This window comes from Salvelinus fontinalis, chromosome 23 (genome assembly GCF_029448725.1).
Source record: "Salvelinus fontinalis isolate EN_2023a chromosome 23, ASM2944872v1, whole genome shotgun sequence".
Taxonomy (NCBI): Eukaryota; Metazoa; Chordata; class Actinopteri; order Salmoniformes; family Salmonidae; genus Salvelinus; species Salvelinus fontinalis.
In genome coordinates this window covers 17,069,417-17,091,308 of record NC_074687.1, presented here as the reverse complement: position 1 = coordinate 17,091,308, position 21,892 = coordinate 17,069,417, and the positions used below count along the sequence as shown (strand labels likewise).

General features: G+C 41.1%; 1 protein-coding gene across 3 annotated transcripts in view; it reads left to right on the top strand.

Moving 5' to 3' along the window:
• The first annotated feature begins 8,550 nt into the window (after nucleotides 1–8,550).
• enox1 (ecto-NOX disulfide-thiol exchanger 1) overlaps nucleotides 8,551–21,892 on the top strand; it is a 102,945-nt gene continuing 89,603 nt past the window's right edge. For all 3 annotated transcript variants that reach the window (XM_055878071.1, XM_055878069.1, XM_055878070.1), the window contains exon 1: nucleotides 8,551–8,993. The gene's annotated coding sequence lies outside the window, so the exon portion shown is untranslated. The remainder of the gene's footprint in view (nucleotides 8,994–21,892) is intronic.

The following is a 21,892-nucleotide window of genomic DNA, read 5'->3' as shown; positions in this document are numbered from 1 at the left end:
TTCCGTAAAGTGAGTGTGGAAGAGGTGGAAAAATTATTGTTGTCTATCAACAATGACAAGCCACTGGGGTCTGACAACTTTGATGGAACATTACTGAGGATAATAGGGGATGATATTGCCACTCTTATTTGCCATATCTTCAATCTAAGCCTACTAGAAAGTGTGTGCCCTAAGGCCTGGAAGGAAGAAAAAGTAGCCAACCAATTAGCCTGTTACCAACCCTTAGTAAACCTTCGGAAAAAATGGTGTTTGACCAGCTACAATGCTATTTTACTGAAAACAAATTGACAATAGACTTTCAGCACACTTATAGGGAAGAACATTTAATAAGCATGGCAGTTGACTTCAGTTCAGCTTTTGACATTATCAATCATAGCCTGCTGATGGAAAAACGTATGTACAGTGGGGCAAAAAAGTATTTAGTCAGCCACCAATTGTGCAAGTTCTCCCACTTAAAAAGATGAGAGAGGCCTGTAATTTTCATCATAGGTACAATTCAACTATGACAGACAAAATGAGAATTTATTTTCCCTGAAAATCACATTGTAGGATTTTTAATGAATTTATTTGCAAATTATGGTGGAAAATAAGTATTTCACCTACAAACAAGCAAGATTTCTGGCTCTCACAGACCTGTAACTTCTTCTTTAAGAGGCTCCTCTGTCCTCCACTCGTTACCTGTATTAATGGCACCTGTATGAACTTGTTATCAGTATAAAAGACACCTGTCCACAACCTCAAACAGTCACACTCCAAACTCCACTATGGCCAAGACCAAAGAGCTGTCAAAGGACACCAGAAACAAAATTGTAGACCTGCACCAGGCTGGGAAGACTGAATCTGCAATAGGTAAGCAGCTTGGTTTGAAGACATCAACTGTGGGAGCAATTATTAGGAAATGGAAGACATACAAGATCACTGATATTCTCCCTCGATCTGGGGCTCCACGCAAGATCTCACCCTGTGAGGTCAAACCAAGACACGCACTCTACACACACGTACACATGGCTTTTGTTTTGTAGATATGTGGTAGTAGAGTAGTGGCCTAAGGGAATACACTTAATGTGTTGTGAAAAGTGTTATTAAATGTAATGTCATGTAATATTTTTAATTGTATATAACTGCCTTAATGTTGCTGGATCCCTGGAAGACAAGCTGATGCCTTGGCCACAACTATATTTATAGTTATAAATAAATACATTTGTAGAATTTTCTTTCCATTTCGACATTATGGAATATTTTGTCTAGATTAATGACAAGAAATGACAATTCAATCTATTTCAATCCCACTTTATAACGCAACAATTTGTGAAAAAAGTTGAAGAGTTGTCATGACATGTGTGTAGGTGGCAGGGAAGTCAGGCGCAGGAGAATCAAACTTGGTATAATAGAGTAGCTTAATAACGTAAAACAAAACTCCAAAACCAAAGTACATAATAAAATAAACGTGGGTACAAGAAAACGTCGCACACCAATCCATAAAACACGAGCATAACAATAAACAACCTCTGACAAGGACATGAGGGTTAAATACACAACATGTAATGAATGGGATTGGAACCAGTTGTGTAGGAAGACAAGACAAAACCAATGGAAAATGAAACATGGATCAATGATGGCTAGAAGATCGGTGACGTCGACCGCCGAGCACCGCCCGAACAAGGAGGCATCGACTTCAGTAGAAGTCGTAACAAGGGTGTAGACTTCCTGTGTTTCTAGCTTATGTAATTACATCTAGCTTATCTTAGCTCATGTATTTGTATTTTAGCCAATTCTTCTGTATCTTCGTTTTTTCCCTCCCATTTCTAATTGTCAGCAGATTTAGTTATATGAAAATGTGTGGCTCCATCTAACGTCTGCTTCCAACTCACACCCTCAAACACATAGATCCCCTGAACGCAGCTCACTCTCCAGATCCCAATCACCTGAATTCTAATCACCTGTTCACACACCTGTATGTCATTATCACACGCTATTTAGTTCAGTTCTTTTAACCCCATCACTGTGAGGTATTGTTTTGTGACACATGTCTTTCTGAGCTCTGGGTTTCCTGTAATTTACTCCTCCCGTTTATAATGGTTTTTGCCTGCCTCACTAACGACGTCTTTTGCATATTCCCCACCTGTATTTTAGCCTATCGGATGTCCTGTTGTCTACCTATTGCCTGATCTCCTGGACTACATTACTAGCCTTTTTCCTGCCAGTACCGTTGCCCTTTTGGACCCCCTGTGTATGACCTTCTGCCTGCCCCTGCACCCAGCTACCTGCCTCCTACTGTGGTCCTTTGCAATAAACACCTGCTGCGCCCTGCGCTTGAAACCAGCTTTCTGTCTCACCTCGTGTTCATTACACCATCCCTATGGTCCTAGATGACTTGGCTGGGGAATGAGAGTGTGTTGGTCCACAGGTCCAGTTGAAAAAAAAGGAGAGCCTCACACTCTAGGAGCTCAAGTGCAATAATTTAACAACCAACATTTTGATGGACAAGCTGTCTTCATCAGGGTATAATGACAAACAATGCGGGTCACTAGTTTATATGGTTGGAAGGACACACACAGGTGTCTGTAATCATGGATGGATTTGGCTGGATTCCATTGGTTGATTTATAGATAAATAGAACATTTAAAAAAGCATGAATTAATAAAATATGGTTTTGGATACAATTTGGCTACATAGGCCTATAAATATTTTACAATGGATAGCAAAATCACAGTAATCACAAGAATGGCTTCAGATCAAAGTCTACGTTGAGACCGACGGGAGCAAGGGTCTTTAAGTTAAAGATCCAGGCAGCCTCTCGTTTTAACAATAAATTGTCAAGGTCACCCCCTCTCCTAGACAGGGTGATTGTGTTCGGTGTCGAAATAGCGAAGGGACGAAATAGAGTGGTTCACTTCAATAAATTGGGCCGCAGGTCCAGGACTTGATCACATTGGCTGTGTTGTCTGGGCTGATGCATATCTCTGAGCCACAGTTATTATGTTTGTGCATGTGTGAGCGATGGATGTAGCCAACTGACAGCATCATTTTGTGTAGAGATTGTGTGTGCTTGCATTTGTGTGTGTGTGTGTGCGCTGGTGCGAGTGTGAGAAATAGAGGTAATTAGCTGACAGCTAGCTCTCCTGAGAGCATCTCTCTCCTTTCTCTCTTCCAGCCCCCCCCCCCCCCCAGTCTCCTGTGTAACGACATTGAATAGGTACAATACAATACAAAGATACAATGAGATCCTCAATGGAATGACGGTGTGGATGAAGGTGTCAGATTAGATTAGAGAGTTTAATAGTCACATGTACAGGGTTGCAGATGTAATTACAAGGTACAGTGATGCAATACTGCAGGACAAACTGAAATAAAACAAATCAAATATAATAAAAAAAGATAAGAATAAAAATATAAATAATATTATAAACATATTAACAACTGTGGCAATGATAAATGTCCATTGGAGTGGGGGTATGTTAAATGTCCATAGCTGGAGTAGCATGGGGGGATGGGGTAGGAAGACCGGGGGAGTAGGTGGCGGGACAGGGGGATTAGGTAGTTGACTAGTGGTGGCTATTCAGCATGATAATGTCCATTGGGGTGGGGGCAGGAAGTTCGGGGAGGCCGGAGGAAGGCAGGGGGAGTAGGTAGCTGACTAGTGGTGGCTGTTCAGCAGACTGATGGTCTGGGGGTAGAAGCTATTGGCCAGTTTTACAGTCTTTTGCCATGATGCTCCTATACTGCCCACATCTGACTGATGGAAACAGGGAGAACAGGCCATGGCACAGGCCGAGTTTCCTGATGATCTTCTTGGCCTTTCTGTGACACCTGGTGTTGTAGGTGTCCTGGTGCGTTCGGCTGAGCGTACCACCCTCTGTAGTGCCTTTCGGTGCGCGTCGGGGGAGTTGCCGTATCAGGCTGTGATGCAACCCAACAGTATGCTCTTGATGGTGCTCCTGTAGAACACTGTAAGGGGTCTCGTGGGACAGGCCGAATTTCTTCAGCATCCTGAAGTTGAAGAGTCGCTGTCATGCCTTCTTCACTACAGTGTCTAGTAGAGGGTGTGTGTGTGTGTGTGTGTGTGTGTGTGTCTGTGTGTGTGTGTGTGTGTTTGTGTATGCACACATACACATGCAAGACTTGTGCACATGGTTTTGTATGAGTGTGCGTGCATATAGGAGTGTGTGCACAAGTGTATGAGTGTATTACATGCTATTTGATGTGTATTTAGAGTGCATACATGTTGTGTGTAAGTATGTAATGAAATTAAATGAATACAAATATTTAAATAGGGAAACAACAAAAGAGAACAGAAACATAACACAATGAAACAAAACAAAAACACTACCAGCTGCAAAATCTATCTCATGTCTTTCTGGTTGTGGCGCAGGGTGACACATTTAGCCGCTGCTCCTCTCCGAGCAGGATGGGGGTTTATGTACATCAGGGATCTGTTTAAATTTGGTATATATTTTAAGAAAATATGGGTTGTATGTTCCCATTATGTTATCATATTGTGGGTTGGAACACAGGAAGTGCATATCAGTTTCTATTTGGTGTAAATCCAAATAGACCCCTTTCTGTGTTTGCAAACATTGTTGCACGAGGGCGATGCACACAAGTTGGTGGCAGAACAAGGGGAGTTCTTACAGCACGCCAGCAAAAAAAAACATCTATTTACATGTCGGTTATGAGTGGATTATAATTGGATTTTGAAACAAATGAATCTCCTGCTAAACATAATATTTGTGTCACTTGAACTTGAACACTTGAACTTCAACCAGTAAAATGGTTCTTCAGCTATATTTTGCAACAAGCTATATCAATGAGCGTTAGCATTCTAGCTAACAACTGCTGCATCCAAAATAGTTATTTTGCAAAGATCACAACCAAATATAACCTTAGTGACTGTTCAAGCAATAATCAAAACATCATTGTAAGCGTTAAGAAACCCCAAAAGTTATTTTGTTTAAAAGTAATACAAATTTAAATCAAGGCTAAGTTGAACGGCCGCAAATGGGGATGGCTTTCTTACTGCTGCCAAGAGTCACGCGCATCTGCACATGGCGTCAGTGTGTCTTGTACTGGAAAAGGATCTATACCTACATATTCTCTGATGTCTTGGCAGCCAAGATTTACCATGTCTTCCTCTTTTAATTTTCAGACTGTATTCTGAGAGGGTTTTTCTTCCTTTTACATCATGGAGGCAAAAATATTCTGGCAATGTACATTTTAAATTTAGGGAGATAATCAAGTTAAGTTTGTAATTTAATTTGAATTTTTAAAATTTTCATTGTAGTTGTTTTTCAATTTGGAGTCAATTTGTATGATTTTGGTTTTGGAAATGAAACTTTTTTTGATTGGTCTTTAGTTTCTATGTTCTTAGTGAGCTGCAGAGGAAGCTGACCTAGGGATCATCCTCTTGGGAGAAGTGGTTAATCAGAAAATGTGTATTTATTGGAGTTCTTCTCTCTCTCTCTCTCTCTCTCTCTCTCTCTCTCTCTTCCCCCCCCCCCCCCCCCCCCCCCCCCACACACACACACACACCCTTGGTGGATGTGTCTAATGTTACAGTTGATTTAAGGCTAGTGATTTAAGACTCCATTCTTAGTGCACTGATTAAAGGAAAGAAGGGAGTGTCATTTTGTTACCCACAAATGGACAAACAGACAAACACATCGATGAACAGCAAACCACAACAAAGAGGAATATGAAACAAGAGTTTGGAACAATATCAACAACACTGTTCTGCTCTATGCTTGGGGTTTGTAGAACCTACTATCCACATACAACCTTTTATTAGGTTCACACCACTGCTGGAAATAAAGATGACCGATGACAGAGGAATAGTTTTTATTTGGTTAGTCATAGTATTATTCATTGCCTGCATTTTTTTGGAGTGTTTTCCTACTGACCAAAGAGCACATTTTACTGGACATGTGAAAGCTGTTCTCAAAGCTACCACCAGGTGAGGCAAGTCATCAGATAATATTTTCACATTTAGCAGGTGGCTGTAATTAATTCAATAGAATGTATTTATTTATCTATTATCTGTCATGATATAAAACATCCCAAGCAGAGTCCGTGGAATGTTTGAATGAAGATTTCATCCACATTGAACTAATTACATCACCTGCTGTGCCATTTTACCTTGTAATATCCTGCAGACAGATTCTATAGCTACAGTACCCTGTGGTGTGTGTGTGTGTGTGCGTGTGTGTGTGTGTGTGTGTGTGTGTGTGTGTGTGTGTGTGTGTGTGCACATGTCCTCTAGGGATCATGCCTGAGGGAGCAGACAGTTATCTGTAATGTCAAGGCTACTGGAGGTATGGAGGAAACTATTTACTATTTTCCTCATTCATAGGTATTAGATCATGTTTCATGTATTTTCCATTAGATTTAATGTTAGAGTTGTTGGTTATTATATTGCAGAACTGATGTGATATGTCTTTGCTTTTTCAGATATTGAGTCATTTCAGTTAGAGGATCAATGTAAGTGAACTTTTCTAAACAGAAATACAAATGGACTTAAATTGTTTGAGGTCAAATGGAAGACCAGACATTGTCATCCCCAATCTTCTTCCTTCTGACTGAACTTACCCTCCCAATAGTACGTAGCAAACAAGCACTGACCTACAAATTAAACCATTGTTTTGCTACAAATTAAACCAAGACAGTAACTGAAAGGTCGCTGGTTCGAATCCCCGAGGTCATTAGATGAACTATCTGTCGATGTGCCCCTGAGCAAGGCACTTAACATACAGTTGAAGTCGGAAGTTTACATACACCTTAGCCAAATACATTTAAACTCAGTTTTTCACAATTCCTGACATTTAATTATAGTAAAAATTCCCTGTCTTAGGTCAGTTAGGATCACCACTTTACTTTAAGAATGTGAAATGTCAGAATAATAGCAGAGTGAATGGTTTATTTCAGCTTTTATTTCTTTCATCACATTCCCAGTGGGTCAGAAGTTTACATACACTCAATTAGCATTTGGTAGCATTGCCTTTACATTGTTTAACTTGGGTCAAATGTTTCGGGTAGCCTTCCACAAGCTTCCCACAATAAGTTGGGTGAATTTTAGCCTATTCCTCCTGACAGAGCTGGTGTAACTGAGTCAGGTTTGTAGGCATCCATGCTTGCACACGCTTTTTCAGTTCTGCCCACAAATGTTCTATAGGATTGAGGTCAGGGCTTTGTGATGGCCACTCCAATACCTTGACGTTGTTGTCCTTAAGCCATTTTGCCACAACTTCGGAAGTATGCTTGGGGTCATTGTCCATTTAGAAGACCCATTTGCGACCAAGCTTTAACTTCCTGACTGATGTCTCGAGATGTTGCTTCAATATATCCACATCATTTTCCTTTCCTCATGATGCCATCTATTTTGTGAAGTGCACCAGTCCCTCCTGCAGCAAAGCACCCGCACAACATGATGCTGCCACCCCGTGCTTCACGGTTGGGATGGTGTTCTTCGGCTTGCAAGCATCCCCCGTTTTCCTCCAAACATAATGATTGTCATTATGGCCAAACAGTTCTATTTTTGTTTCATCAGACCAGGGGACATTTCTCCAAAAAGTACGATCTTTGTCCCCATGTGCAGTTGCAAACCGTAGTCTGGCTTTTTTATGGTGGTTTTGGAGCAGTGGCTTCTTCCTTGCTGAGCAGCCTTTCAGGTTATGTCGATATAGGACTTGTTTTACTGTGGATATAGATATTTTTGTACCTGTTTCCTCCAGCATCTTCACAAGGTCCTTTGCTGTTGTTCTGGGATTGATTTCCACTTTTCGCAACAAAGTACGTTCATCTCTAGGAGACAGAACGCGTCTCCTTCCTGAGCGGTATGATGGCTGCGTGGTCCCATGGTGTTTATACTTGCGTACTATTGTTTGTACAGATGAACGTGGTACCTTCAGCCATTTGGAAATTGCTCCCAAGGATGAACCAGACTTGTGGAGGTCTACAATTTGTTTTCTGAGGTCTTTGCTGATTTCTTTTGATTTTCCTATTATGTCAAGCAAAGAGGCACTGAGTTTGAAGGTAGGCCTTGAAGTACATCCACAGGTACACCTCCAATTGACTCATATGATGTCAACTAGCCTATTAGAAACTTTTAAAGCCATGACATCATTTTCTGGAATTTTCCAAGCTGTTTAAAGGCACAGTCAACTTAGTGTATGCTAACTTCTGACCCACTGGAATTGTGATACAGTGAATTATAAGTGAAATAATCTGTCTGTAAACAATAGTTGGAAAAATGACTTGTGTCATGCACAAAGTAGATGTCCTAACCGACTTGCCAAAACTATAGTTTGTTAACAAGAAACTTGTTGAGTGGTTGAAAAACGAGTTTTAATGACTCCAACCTAAATGTATGTAAACTTCAGACTTCAACTGTAATTGCTCCTGTAAATCGCTCTGGATAAGAGCGTCTGCTAAATGATTTAAAAGAAAATGTTTAAACCAATACAAATACTGGTGTAAATATGTCTTTGTGTAGAGAGATCTAAGTCTCCAGTGGCCAGATAAGCGTCGGTAGGCCTATTTCCTAATGATGATAAACACAGAGCGCACTGTAAAGCATCTGATGGGAAGCCTCAGGAAGAAGATCGATTAGGCTGCTGCATTATCTGCAGCTATCTGTTATACATCACTATACGTTATGCATCATCTATCCGACTGACTTTGTTAAGCCAAGCGACCGCAGCTTTCCTTTTCCTTTCATGTTCTCTGGCTGTAAACCGATTTTCCGCAACTGAAAACGTCCTTGCTAGTTTCAGAGGCAGTCAACCCGCCTGTCGAGTCTTGCACAGCGAACCGTAGATGGCGCGCGCCCAACTCGGTGTTTTTATTCGGTGGACAGGAGGAAACAGGGGCTCGCAGGGTGTCCCCACCACTCCTATGTGAGATGCGCCAGAGAGCTCGCGGGAGGAGAGAGAGAGAAGAGGGTTGACAGTGGCGTCGCATCCGTCATTCTTCTCCTTCAGAATCCCTGAAAACTTAAAACGGTAAGAAACAGGCTGGTTTCCTTGTGAAATTCCCCTGTTTTATGCGCGGCGATCTCTGTTTCTGACATTGTGTGATTGTGCTACATATGCATTGCTTGCTGTTTGGGATTTTATGCTGGGTTTCTGTATAGCACTTTGTGACACCAGCTGATGTAAAAGGGCTTCATAAATACATTTGATTTGATTTGGTAGGCAGGCTATCTAACGAGAGGTTTCGCTGCTGGTAATCCCTCTTAATTTGAAGGCAGCGGTGTCACCTCTTATCCCCATCACTGCATGGCTACTACCATTAATAACCTAACCTATTGAGATATTAATAGCTGGACATGCTAGATGTGGTGTAATAATGTATTGAGATAAACTGATAGAGAGAGATAAAGCCTCGAGCACCCTAATAGAAAGGTGCCATGTCATATCAGACATGTTGAATGTTTCCATTTATTCCAGGCTATGTATTTGTTGATTGAAAACGTGTATATATTTTGTTATTGATTTAGAGACGTGAATATTATTCTATTCAGTTAGCCTATATAAAATACAGACTTGATAAAGGGCACACAAGTTGATGGAAACACAAGCATCAATTCCTAATTGCCTTCTATGCAACGTAGACCAATTTCAAACAGCATTGTTTTACAAATAAGTTAGTTGCCTCTGTTTAGGTTAAATCCCCTATTCTGAATAGGCTACTTTGGTTTTCAAAAACAGGAAGATAGAAAATTGTAGGCTAAATGTCGGGTCTTTCTGGGTTCAAATCAGCCTCTATTTTCAGTTCGCATATAGTATTTGTTTATCAATGAGTGAATAGCTAGGCTACTTGAGAATGGCGTCCTTGAGAGAAAGTGGATGTTAAAGTGAATACTGGCAGTCAGCGATGCTTTGCTCTGCTGCGGTGACGGTGAGTCAAACTCAACAGCTCGCTGCCTGGCGGATGCGCTTGATCATACGTCACCTGGGCAACCGGTTCAGCACCATTGAGAGCGGAGAGAGGGTGGTGGGGGGGATCCTTGGGAGAACATTACTGTGGTTAGATTGGTGACACTCATAGTGCTGTATGTAGGCTAAATGTAGTGAATATAACTCAGCATTAATTATACAAATTCTCATTTGCGTAATGGAACCTCTGCTAAGAGCCTTGTGTAAGTAACATCTTATTCCATATCTTTAGTTAGCCCCACTGTAGCTATGTGTGTCTGTTTGATTATGCAAGATAAAATGAGTCCTCTATAGCTTCTATTATGTTAGGTGTGGCATCTAATGAAGACACTTAGCATGAAGCCAGTGCAGCTGATAACGAAGGACTGATGGAAAGGTGTGAGCTTGAAGTCTATATTATAGTCATAGATATAGACAAGCTGTTGAATAGAAAAGCACATTTTCCACTGAGAAATACAGTAGAGGGAGAGTGTAGGTTCTGGTGGTTGAGCTAGTCTTAATTGAAAAAGCTAATAAAAATCTAATAATTGAAGTGTTGCAGGCTGCAATATGGCTGTGAACAGTTTAAATTACATTTATTAAAGACAAAATGCAATGTTTGATTACAGAGTAATTTCAGGTTTTATTATTATTATTGCGATATGTCTAAATAGATGGGTGAATTATGAAAGCAGAGAAGGTCATTTCAGTGAGCCATCAAACATCCTCTACTGAAGTTCTGTGAGTGATGTTACATTAATGTGATTCAGACAACTAAATATTTACTCACAGATTGGAAGAGAGAGAGAAAGGAGGAGAGAGAGGGAATGAAGGGAGAAAAAACAGAGAAGAAACAGGGATTCATTTAACACCATAACAGCAACAGCCATATTTCCCAGGGGGCATTGTTTTTTTGGGGAAACATATAAGTTCAGAGAACAGAACTGAAGTCTGTAAACAACAGCTTCAACCCTTAAAACAATCACCACTGAGCAGAGAGAGAGAGATATAGAGAGACATAGACAGAGAGAGCGCGATAGAGAGTGAGATGGGAAGATAGATCGAGAGAGAGAGAGACATAGACAGAGCGAGATAGAGAGAGAGTGAGATGGGAAGAGAGACTGAGGGAGTAGAAAGGGAGATTGTTGTGTAAATTTTTTACATTCACACCTCTCTTTATTGAATGAGTATAGTGACTGTACCATGCTGTATTTATGGTATAATATAAAACCCACCATGGAGTTAACAGGATTACACTGCTATTCATGTTGTACACACAAACACAGCTCTGCCTCTACTGACCCCACACCGCTCCTCACACACACAACCACTGGCACTGATTACTGTGGCATTTACTGCTGTTACATTATAGCCTGCTTCTGCTCCTTTAAATTGGTTCAATACATAATCAAGTCTATAAGTACAGGCAGACCTGATTCAGGATTTGTGTTTAAAATAAACACAGCTGTGTTTGCCATCGATCCCCAGGCCAAGGGAATTAGACCTGCTCCACTCTCTCATCTTGTTTTTTTAGTAACACTAACAGCTGGGTACTGTAGTCAAACACAAACTGTAAGTTTTAACGGGACAGAATACACAGCTGCTGTGTGTGTGCGAGTGCGTTAGCTGTATGTCGGTATCTTGCTATTGATATGGAGTGGGATGGAGATGGACAATGCAGAGCCTAAGGAGGGGATGGTGATGGTGTTAGCCATGACATGCCTCTCCATACCACACATATGGACACACACACACACACCCACAGTGGTCCTCATTGAATTAGAACGCTCTTCAGTCACAGTGTTTCATTCCCTCAGGGCTCTGGCTGCTGTTTCCTCCCTGGCTGTCTCACACGGTGGTGGGAGAATCTCAAGTGTGACCACTCTCCGAGATGGCCTGTGTGATGGAGTCTGTCCGTGTGTGTGTGTGAGAGCTGAACCCAGTTAGTCAAGCTGAGGCTTGGCAGCAGATCAGACCAGGCATATCTAATTGGGATTGAAGCCCATGGAAGAACAGGCAGGAAATACAATTAGCTGTCTCTCTGCCTGCCTGCCTGTCTGAACAGGAGAGAGAGGGAGAGAGAACGGGAGAGAGAGAAAAGGATAGAGAAAGAGCGAGGCAGAGGGAGAGAGGAAAAAGAGAGCGAGGGAGAGAGAGAGAAAGAGACAATTTCCCTATTGAGGCTTTTAAGGCAGTGGGGGTTAGTTCTCCCAGCTATCCGCCAATCAGGGTGTTTTCCTCTTCTGTGTGTGTGTGTGTGTGTGTGTGTGTGTGTGTGTGTGTGTGTGTGTGTGTGTGTGTGTGTGTGTGTGTGTGTGTGTGTGTGTGTGTGTGTGTGTGTGTTGAAACAGCAATGTAATCTGTCTTTCATCTCTCTAACATCATTTTTCATATCTGTAAAAGAGGGACTTCAGTATTGACACGGTATGCATGTTCATAAAATATATTGACGCACCCGTGAATCAATCTAATGAACATAATACAAAAATACCCATTCAAATCTGTCAGTTTAAGCTAGAGATATAACATTTTTTTTTGCCTATGTCAGCCGTCCGCATCTGCTGTGGAAAGTGGCAGCGCAACAGCACTGTTTGTCAGGCCAGGAGACATTCCGAAAATCGGTCTTCTCACAAAAATCTCTGTAGCCTCCAAACGGTTTGGCCTACTGATATGACCTCTATAAAAAAATGAGACTCGCAGGAACATGATAGTGTTCTCCGTTTTGCTCTACGGCCCCCACAACTGTCACAGGACTCCTCTGAAGGTAACTCGGTACCGGTTTAAAAAAATGAATGGAATTATGGAGGTAGATTTGTTTCAACAAAAAAAGAGGTTAAATGTGTCCAGCAAACAAAAATATTTCCTGAGCTTTCTTAGATCTCCTAGATATAGGACAGACACTTCAAAACCTTATTCCTCATGATTTTGGGGGGGGGTCTGTTTTTCCATGTATGAATGTGTTTCTATGGGCTTTAGTAGTAAGGTCCAAATTCAATATTTTATCAAATAGTTAGTGTATATATTTTTTGATACCTATAGGGGTCCTAAAATTCAAAATCAAATAGCTAAATGATCCATGGTATGACTATCTTAAAACAATTCCATATGTTAGCTTAGTCACATTTTCCTTTAGTTGAAGTTGTTTTTATTTCTGTAGAATAGAGCAGTTATTTCTGTAGAATAGAGCAGTTATTTCTGTAGAGTAGAGCAGTTATTTCTGTAGAGTAGAGCAGTTATTTCTGTAGAGTAGAGCAGTTATTTCTGTAGAGTAGAGCAGTTATTTCTGTAGAGTAGAGCAGTTATTTCTGTAGAGTAGAGCAGTTATTTCTGTAGAGTAGAGCAGTTATTTCTGTAGAGTAGAGCAGTTATTTCTGTAGAGTAGAGCAGTTATTTCTGTAGAGTAGAGCAGTTATAGTTAATTGGCTGTGGTCTAGCACAGTGCCTTTTCAATCCGGTTTAAATCCGAGTTTCCTTTAAAATGGAGGGAATACTGTGGCAAAAGACTGAGGCTGATCTTTTGAGGGGTAATTTTCCACTTCTCCCGTGATATTTAAGTCCTTTAACTAAGCTAGGGTCTGGCTGGCTGTTTGTATGTGTGTGTTTATGTGTGTGGTGTGTTTTGTGAGTCTTGCTTTCCTGTTTCAGTAAGTGCACCAATGCCTGGACTGTCTTCATTTGTCTTTGGAGAGAGGTGTGTGCATGCAGTGTTTAAAGTTTAAACGTTTTTTGTCACGTGCACAGGATACAGCAGGTGTAAATCAGTACAGTGAAATGCTTACTTGCGAGCTCTTTCCCAATAATGCCATATTCAATGTCAAGTTAAGAAGAAAAAATATAAAGTAAGAAAACATGAGAAATAAGAAAAACAAAATAATGCAAGCTATAAACAGTGCCAGTGCCAGTACCATAATTACCATTTTTCGGGCCTTCCTCAGACACTGCCTGGTATGAATGTCCTGAATAGCTGGGAGCTCGCCCCCAGTGATTGTGCTGGGCCATTCGCACCTCCCTCAGTAGAGCCTTGCGGTCGAGGGTGGTGCAGTTGGCAAACCAGGCAGTGATGCAGCCGGTCAAGATGCTCCCGATAGTGCATCTGCACTCCCTGTGTGTATGTGACATATTAGAGGGGTTAAACAGGGGTTTCGTAGATAAGGACCAGCTTCTTGCTCTTCCTCGTACCGGAGAAGAATAGAGAACGACTGTTGGATAGAGACAGATGTTAGGAGATAGGGGACTGCTCATCTCCCTCCTCTATCAACTACCATTAGGTGATGTGCTTACTCTCTCACAGTCATCATCCAGGACACACACACACACACACACACACACACACACACACACACACACACACACACACACACACACACACACACACACACACACACACACACACACACACACACACACACACACACACACACACACACACACACACACACACACACACACACACACACACACACACACACAGACACACACACACACACACAAACACTGACCCACTCCCCCTGTGGTCATCTTATGATGACAGCAGAAGTCATCATGAGTGTGGTTTGATACGTATCTATCTAACATTCATCTTGGGTGTAGCACACACATCTATTTCACCAGTCAGATTAACCTTGGTGCTGTTTTTTCTCTCCCTTTGATGCATTGCTAGAAATAGAAATACAATATTCTGGGTTGTTCCGTGGGAATCCTTATAAGAACATTCAGTCCCAGATGTTTTTAACATGCATTTTGTTGTTAGAAAGAGGGAGCGATGAGGGTTTGCAATGGTTTTACTGGCATGTGGAGGTATTATTAGTATGGAAGATGTTTAGAAATATTTCACAAGTTGTTGGACAGAATAAGTACCATGAATACAGTGGACTACATTTTCAGTTACAGTTTTTTACAATCACTTTGGCACTAATTTCGGAACCTTGATGTCATTTTTCAAAACTCTGGACACAAAACTCACAACCAATGATCAAAATGCAAATTTTTCAAAACTCTAACACTTTTCCCAATTGCTTGGATACAATACACATAAAGCTAAGATCATTTGTTCATTGAACTAAAATCACCTGTTCAAAATGACACAACTTAACATCAAAGTATTACCATTTCAAAATGCAATTCACACATTACATCTGAGATGACTGTCTGTTCATTTCATTACAATGATCTAACTATCAATTGATACAATTACTCAAAATGACAAGTAACTGTTGCATTACCTTTAATATATAGTTTTATGGAAAATGACAAACAATATTACATGTTTAGATCATGAAAGTTTCAGGATAACGAGATCCATTGACACCAATTACCGTGGAACATGAACCAATTGGACTACATTATCTATGGCTGTAACATTTCATCATCATTCTTTATCAGACACTCTTTCTATGGTCCCATGTACCACTTTTTCAGACCATGTTTTCAGATTTGACATTACGGTGCACTCACCAGCCACTTTATTAGGTACACCTATCTAGTACTGGGTAGGACCCCCTTTTGCCTCCACAACAGCTTGAATTATTCGTGGTGTTATACATTAAGAGATGCCCTTCTGCACAACACTGTTTTAAACAGCTGTTATTTGAGCATTTGTGGCCTTTCTGTTAGCTTGAATGAGTCTGGACATTCTCCTCTGACCTCTCTCATTAACAAGGTGTTTTGCCCACAGAACTGCGGCTCACTGAATGTGTTTTGTTTATCGCACCATTCTCTGTAAACTCTAGAGACTGTAGTGCGTAAAAATCCCAGGAGGGCAGCTGTTTCTGAGATGCTGGAATCACCATGTGTGGCATCAATAATCATACCACGGTCAAAGTTGCTTAGATTACGCATCTTGCCCGTTCTAATGTTTGGTCGAACAACATCTAAAGCTCTCTACTCTATATACTCTATATATTGAGTTGCAGGCAGCCACATGATTCGCTGTTTGAATATAACCTTCCTTGATGAGCTAAATCAGGTCTGTAGAGCTGATGGCGTGACCTATGTCATTGTGTGGGATAATGTCAGGTTCCACCATGCTCAAATGGTGCAAGCATGGTTTCAGGCCCATTCACAATTTACCACCCTATACTTACCCCCATACTCTCCTTTCCTTAATCTGAGTGAGGATTTTTTCTCCACATAGAAGTGGAAGGTATATGATAGGCGCCTTCACGAACAAGACACCCTTCTCCAGGCTATGGATGACGCATGCAATGACATCACGGCAGACCAGTGTCAGGTCTGCATTCGCCTGAAGATTCTTCCCAAGATGTTTGGCTAATGAAAACATCCATTGTGATGTGGATGAGAACCTGTGGCCAAATCCACAAGACAGGGTTGATGGAAATATAGAAGTACAGTAATTAATCCTGTGTTTTGCTTCTTACAGTAAGCCAGGTGAGGAACACTGCAGTTGATGTTTTACAGTAAGCCAGGTGAGGAACACTGCAGTTAATGTTTTACAGTAAGCCAGGTGAGGAACACTGCAATTTACCTTTAACTGTTTTTTCCTTTTTTTGTAGCCAATTATTTTTGCTTTGATTCAAAGAAACTTTGTTTCTGTTGTGATTTTATTTTATTTCATCAATAAATGTCATATTTTGTTCAATGATTCCACTGTGTCTGTAGTGTCCTCTCTACTAGTCCTTTTACAGTGAAGTATTTACGTGTAGTAGCATAATGAAACGTGTCACATTTTGTACTACAATATTTAATGATTGTACGAACAACTACACAGTGAAACTATCGGTATCTTGTGTGTGGGTGATCTAAATGAATGTTCTTATGGTATTTCATGATAAGTGAGTTATTTGAACCAATGATTCTGCAAGTGCAAGGTTTCTTTAAAGATATGAATGCACAATGCAATGTTCTGAACATTGGACAGCCTGTGTTACAAGTGATGACCGTTTTGAGTTTTGTGTCTAGAGTTTTGAAAAAGGACCACAAGGTTCTGAAATTAGTGCCAAAGTGATTGTAAAAAACTGTAATTAAAGAAAGGACCTTAGTTCTCCTCTCTGGTGACCATCGGCCAACCAAGCCATCTTAAGGCTTTGGTACCTGTTTTCTCTCTACTGGCTAGACAGGGACTGCTATAAATACTGCAGCGCATTTGAGGTTATCACACTGTTGTGATAACTCAAAGTTGTATGTGTGTGTGCATGTACAGTACCAGTCAAAATTTTTAGAACACCTACTCTTTCAAGTTTTTTTTTTTTTTTAACTATTTTCTACATTGTAAAATAATAGTGAAGACATCAAAACTATGAAATAACACATACGGAATGATGTAGTAACCAAAAAAGTGTTAAACAAATAAAAAATACATTTTTATCTATTTTATCCACCCTTTGCCTTGATGACACCTTTGCACACTCGTGGCATTCTCTCAACCAGCTTCATGAGGTAGTCACCTGGAATGCATTTAAATTAACAGGTGTACCTTGTTAAAAGTTCATTTGTGGAATTTCTTTCCTTCTTAATGCGTTTGAGCCAATCAGTTGTGTTGTGACAAGGTAAGGGTTGTATACAGAAGATAGCCCTATTTGGTAAAGGACCAAGTCCATATTGTGGCAAGAACTGCTCAAATAAGCAAAGAGAAATGACAGTCCATCATTACTTTAAGACATGAAGGTCAGTCGCAAAACCCATTAAGAGCTATGATGAAACTGGCTCTCATGAGGACCGCCACAGGAAAGGAAAACCCAAAGTTACCTCTGCTGCAGAGGATAAGTTCATTAGAGTTACCAGCCTCAGAAATTGCAGCCCAAATAAGTACTTTACAGAGTTCAAGTAACAGACACATCTCAACATACACCGTTCAGAGGAGACTGCGTGAATCGGCCTTCATGGTCGAATTGCTGCAAACAATTCACTACTAAAGGACACCAATAAGAAGAAGAAACTTGCTTGGGCCAAGAAACACGAGCAATGGACATTAGACCGTTGTAAATCTGTCCTTTGGTCTGATGAGTCCAAATTTTAGATTTTTGGTTCCAACCACCGTGTCTTTGTGAGACGCAGATTAGGTAAACGGATGATCTCCGCATGTGTGGTTCCCACCATTAAGCATGTAGGAGGAGCTTTGATGGTGTGGAGGTGCTTTGCTGGTGACACTGTCAGTGATTTATTTACAATTCAAAGCACACTTAACCCGTATGGCAACCACAGCATTCTGCAGTGATACGCCATCCCATCTGGTTTGCGCTTAGTGGTACTATAATTTGTTTTTCAACAGGACATTGACTCAACACACCTCCAGGCTGTGTAAGGGATATTTGAGCAAGAAGGAGAGTGACGGAGTGCTGCGTCAGATGACCTGGCCTCCACAATCACCCGACCTCAACCCAAATGGGATGAGTTGGACCACAGAGTGAAGGAAAAGTAGACAAGAAGTGCTCAGCAATTGTGGGAACTCCTTCAAGAATGTTGGAAAAGCATTCCAGGTGAAGCTGGTTGAGAGAATGCCAAGAGTGTGCAAAGCTGTCATCAAGGCAAAGGGTGGCTACTTTGAACAATCTCAAATATAAAATATATTTTAATTTGTTGAACACATTTTTGGTTACTACATGATTCCATTTGTGTGTTTGCGTGCATGTGAGTGTGTGTGTATAGATGCGTGCATTATTGTGTGTTTTGGGTTCACTCCAAGGTTTGGTTAGTGTAGCATCATGTAAAACGTCCCGATCAGTAAAGATCCATGTTAGACTGAGGCCAGAACATTTAGTGATGTTCATGATGTTATGATATGTCAGGACTGTGGTATGGAGAGTGCAGTGTGTGAGTAAAATATCAACAAATTCAGACAAAGACAGTCCAACAGTCCAACTGTCCTACAGCTACTTATGGAAAGAATGATTCCACTGCTACAGTGTGTGTGTATGTGTGTGTGTGTGTGCATGTTACTGCTTATGTGTTTTTAGTGTGTATTTCTCTGTGTGAATACTTGCGTGTGTATTTATCTGTGTGTGTGAATACTTGCGTGTGTATTTATCTGTGTGTGTGTGTGTGTGTGTGTGTGTGTGTGTGTGTGTGTGTGTGTGTGTGTGTGTGTGTGTGTGTCTGCAAAGCGGTAGTACATTGAGCCAGTATAGAGACAGTGAGGGATTTGTCCTTATTACAGGCCAGTCTACCAGTGGGAACAAAGAGTGATCATTGCAGTCAGTCTGTAACACTGGGAACAAGCTGCCTCTCTCTGCTAGCCTGACAGAGACACACACTGCTGCTGTCACTACACTGACTGGGCTTGACTGCTGGAATAGCCTCACAATCTTTCTCTTTCCATCCCATACAAATGTTGAATCAAAAGAGATGGAAGTACTGCAGCATGCCTGTATTGTGAGAGGTGTAGGTTTTTATTGAAACAATTATTGAGGGAAGAAGATGAGAGCAGTTGCATTAGCATGGTGCTATCCAGGATTAGCGCAATCATCCTGAGAAACAGACACTACCTGAAGTGATCCACATTGATCTGCTCTCCTCTCTCGGATCCTCTCTGTCTCTGCAACCCATCCCCCATCCCCCATCCCCCTCTCTCTTCTCTCCCACTCCTCCTCTCTCCTATCATCATCCCTCTGTCCTCTGTGTCCTTGGGTGGAGAGGGACTGGCTGGGAGAAGGCACTGAGATATTTAGGTGGAGAGCAGGTTGAAGCTCAGTGTTAAATTCAAATCTCCCTACCATTATATCAAAGGCAATATGACACCAATCTCGATGAAATTCTCAAATGAACTTGATTGGCTATCAACTCGGTTGATCAGCAACTCAACACAAACAGTGCGCAGCCTGCACCAGCCAGTGATGATAAGAAGTGGTTGAGGACAAACCTAGGCTATAGATATCTATATCTTGGTACTCAAGCTGAGGTTAATCAATAAATGCATACAGATAAATTGTTCGACATGAAAATGTTGTTATTATTAGTGAGCTGAACGTGGTTTTGTTTTGATTAGCTAACTAGCTAGCCAGCAGCTGTAACGCTAGCTAACTAGCTAGCTAACATAACGTTATACCACAGATAGAATACCAGTCAGAGGAGAGCTAACGTTGGCAGGCTAGCTAACCAACAAACGAGGAAAGCTAGCTAGCTATATTTTGCCAAGGAAGGTTTTTTATATAAGGCTGAAGTCATCTGTGTAAACAAAAAAGTAAGCTAGCGAACGTCCTTGCCTGCTATATCCAGTTAGCTAGCCAAATAGTTAACCCGTAATAACCCAATGTTGACAATAACTTATATCCCACATTCTTCCAAAGCATAGGTACTATAGTTAGCTAGCTAAGTAAAGTTCATAGTCAACACCAAACTTTGGGAAATTGCCACGCTGCTAATTTATAATACATCATGCAATGGGCATTTCTCATTTAACATTAGCTACCCCATACAGTCAAATTGGCTTGCTTGCTAACGTTACGTGTGCAACCAGATTTCAGCAGTTAACATAACAGCTGCTAGCTAGCTAGCCTCGACCAAGATCAGCCGTGCCTCTCCCAACACAAACTGTTGCTGATAAAAATAAGAAGCAGTTAGCTAGCTAGCACACCAGACAGACATGTTGTTTTCGACGGTCCAAAGCTAGCGTTAGTAACCTTACATTATGCATTAATTCAGTACTCTCCCTCCTCTCTAAATGCAATTTTATTCTTGTCATTATAATCCAAATTTGCACTGACTGATCAATACAGTGTCAAGTTACTTTTCAGTGTGTTCCTAAAAATCGAAATTTGCACTTTGTGTGAGTGCATCCAGTTAAAACAAAAACATAATTGCTTGCTAGTACAACTGCAGCTGTTTTTGTATGTGTTTAGTTGGTCAGGGCGTGAGTTGGGGTGGGCATTCTATGTATTGTGTTTCTATGTTGGGTTTAATGTGTTGCCTGATATGGTTCTCAATTAGAGGCAGGTGTTTGACGTTTCCTCTGATTGAGAACCATATTAAGGTAGGCTGTTCTCACTGTTTGTTTGTGGGTGATTGTTCCTGTGTCTGTGTCTGTTGCACCACACGGGACTGTTTCGTTTGTTCGTTCGCTTGGCTAGTCTTTCCTGTTCGTGCGTTCTTCGTGTCTATGTAAGTTCTCAAGTTCAGGTCTGTCTACGTCGTTTATTGTTTTGTAGTTTGTTTAAGAGTTTTTCGTGTTCGTCTTGTCTTTAATAAATATCAATTATGTCTGCATACAACGCTGCGTTTTGGTGCGACCCTTACTCATTCTCCTCATCCGTTACACAAAAACATTGTGCAACAAAAGCTTCCTGTCATCACCAGACTGTCCATGTAACTAGTGTCAAGTTATTATGTTTAAAACAAGGTTCGTAGCGTGACAGTTAGTGCCACTGCCCTGGGAACTGCAGGTTCTGAGTTCCCCTCTCGGAGGATACATTTTGACCATTCTCTTTAGTGTATGGTTATGACACACAGTGCTTATTCACATTTATTACGTGGCTCTTAGAAGGGCCTTTAGGTTCGTGGAGTGTGGTTGTGTTTACAACTGAGTGCGTCTTGCCAGAACGGAGGAAAGACCAGCTCTCAGACCCTCAAGGAAGAAAGAGGTCGTTGCCCTCATCCGTGAGATCCACGCCATCCCTACAGTACTACCCAGGGACACAGTGCTTTATGGCAGCGTGGCGGATTGTAGGCATGCGCCTGTCAATGAGAAATGCAACTGGCCCATGTGGAACCGACAAACAACGTATGCCAATTCAAATGCACGCAGTACACATGGTACTTCGCACACTATCAATACTTTAAATATTTGTTCTGTACCAAATCTGTGAGTACTCCCAAATGTTTTCATATTTATACTGATATTTATAAATGAGGACATGTGGGCTCTTTTACTGGAGTTGGATAACTGTGTAAAACATTACTTAGGACATTTGTAGCTGAAGTTTTGTCTTCAAGGAGCACCTATCCAATTTCAGATTTATAAATATGTCTATACATTTTCTTACGAGTTTGATACTTGTCTAATGACTGTACTTGTCTAATTACAGACGCACAAA